Source organism: Anopheles gambiae, assembly GCF_943734735.2.
Source record: "Anopheles gambiae chromosome X unlocalized genomic scaffold, idAnoGambNW_F1_1 X_unloc_79, whole genome shotgun sequence".
In the NCBI taxonomy this organism is placed as follows: Eukaryota; Metazoa; Arthropoda; class Insecta; order Diptera; family Culicidae; genus Anopheles; species Anopheles gambiae.
The window spans coordinates 7,501-10,000 of NW_026902691.1; the positions used below are offsets into that span (position 1 = coordinate 7,501).

Sequence of the window (2,500 nt, forward strand, 5' to 3'; positions counted from 1 at the left end):
GACCATCCCCAAATACTTTAAGCTGCGCGACGAATGTACTACGTGATCACCTACCCTGATAGCCCCATGCTGTACCCTCTGATGGGAACTGACCATGATAAACTCGGTCTTGGTCGGGGCTATCTTTAATCCGTTGTCGGTCATCCATCTGTCGATGATGCGAATTCTGGCTGGAAACGAGAATTTCAATATCATCAACACAATTACCTTCCACCAACAATACTATATCGTCTGCATAGCCGATAATCGTGCACCTTCCACCATTGCAACTCGTAGGACTCCGTCGTACATGAGGTTCCATAACGTTGGGCCAAGTACCGAGCCTTGAGGTACCACCCGATGTGACTGCAATCTCTGCCGGTCCATCTGTGGTATCATACATCAGCACACGATTCCTAAAATAATCACCAATGATATCATAAAGATACTTAGGAGTGTTAATTCTCTGTAAAGCATTTGCAATCGCCAACCACGAAGCACTGTTGAAAGCATTAGTAACATCTAATGTAACAACTGCACAATACCGTCCACTGTATCGGTTTCTGCTTCTAGCTACCGAAACAATGTCCACTACCCGTTGAATCGCATCAACCGTTGATCGACGACTTCTGAAAACCAAATTGGTCATCAGACAGTCCGTTGACCTCCTCGATGTGTGCATTTAAACCGTTGCACTATGATGCGTTCTAAACCTTTACCTGCCCCGTCTAGTAGACAAATGGGGCGAACTGAACCCGGTTCCCCTGGTGGTTTGTTCGGTTTCGGTATTAACACCAACCTCTGCCTTTTCCACTCATCGGGGAACTTCGCGTTCTCTAAACAGCCTTGGTAAACCCTGCAAAATGCATCGGTTGCAGTCAACATACCAACTTTCAGCGCCTCATTCGGGATACCATCTGGTCCCCGGCGCCTTCTTGTTAGGTAGTCTCCTGGCAACCGCAAGAATCTCATCATTAGTTACCCTTTCAAACTCTCGTGGCTGATCGATACGATATTCAGGCCACACCGTATTTGGGTGAGTAGGAAAAAGCTCGCTCACCACTTCCCTAAACTCGTCCAATGTCATGGTTTCGGGTCCAATCGAACCCTCGGCCACTTTCTTGAACGTATGATATACAATACCAAATGATGCGTTGTTCGCTGTTCCCAGGAACTCTTTCCACTTCCTCTGTCGGGTATGCTTGATCAATCGCTTGAGGGCATTCCTTGCCACCTTGAACTCGTCCCTAAAAGAAGAATAGAGATCAGTATTGAATGCTCTTTGCGCTAATCGATCGCGGTGTTTGCACTCTTTGCGAAGTGCCTCAATCTCTAACGTCCACCAAAATGCACTCGTGTTAGGAGTGTACCTCTTACGCGTAGTCATCGTCGCATTACACGCCGTGACAAGTATACGCAGTAAGTCTTCGCTTGTTGTGACCTCTGTCTCAAAAGCGGCTTGCATCATAACTTCAAATATATCTTTGCTAAAATACTTGATGCTCCATCCCGTTATGGGTCGGGACAAGTTACGCACGCTTTGCGTCTCAAGATCTATTCGTATTGCACGATGATCAGAGTTCATATAGCCAGATAACACCTCCCACTTAAATGATCTTGCAACTGTTCTGCTCGCAAAAGTAAGATCAACTACTGACGTACGCCCTGGTCCAACATAAGTTGGGGTGCTGCCGTCGTTCAATAAAATTGCGTCAATCTGCGCAAAGGTTGATAAGACCAACTCACCTCTTCGTTTCTGGGTTTCTCCACGCTCGCCAAGTTGGTTGTTCCAACTTGCTGACCAAGCGTTGAAGTCCCCCCCGATAACGAATTTGTGGATACCGGTTACGGCCATTACCGTGTTATCCAACATGTTCTGAAACTCTTCCATACTAAATCTAGGTGGCGCGTAAACGCTAACCACTCGCATATCACCTATGTCAACTATCATTAAACCCTTCAGAGCCTTACTGACTACCTTAACTGGTAAGTCCGCGTTAACCACTACCGCTGCTGTGTTATCGTCATTGCGTAACACTTTGACGTTGGTTGTTGCCAGATACGGATCTGCAATCAACACTATATCCGCAGATTCTTCCCTAATCGTTTGCCACATTAACTGAAATGCGGCATAACTATGATTCTGGTTATGTTGTAGCAACCTAACCATTATGATCTAATCGTTCGCCTTCTAGGACACATATAGCTGCCCGTTGCGTGAAGGTTCTGTGACCTCGTACCGCAATCTAAACACTTGACAGAGTTGGTACAAGCTTGCTTCTTGTGTCCACTCAAACCGCATTTCCAGCACAGATTACTTCTGTCTGGTTCCCTACAATGGTAGCTCGTATGGCCTACCTTCCAACACTTGTAGCATTTCTGCTCTTCCATAACCTCGCGGATATGGCATATCGACCAACCAACTTTCAGCTTTCCCAAATTCAGGAAGCTTTGAAAGTCTGGCAGCGATACGTTGATCCGTGCCCACTGCGTACCGGCCGCGCGGCCTTTCTTCATTTTG

The 2,500-nt window shown here is 46.6% G+C and overlaps 1 pseudogene; it reads right to left on the reverse strand.

Moving 5' to 3' along the window:
- The window catches only part of LOC133394937 (large subunit ribosomal RNA), a 9,193-nt pseudogene that overhangs the window by 2,648 nt on the left and 4,045 nt on the right, over positions 1-2,500 (reverse strand).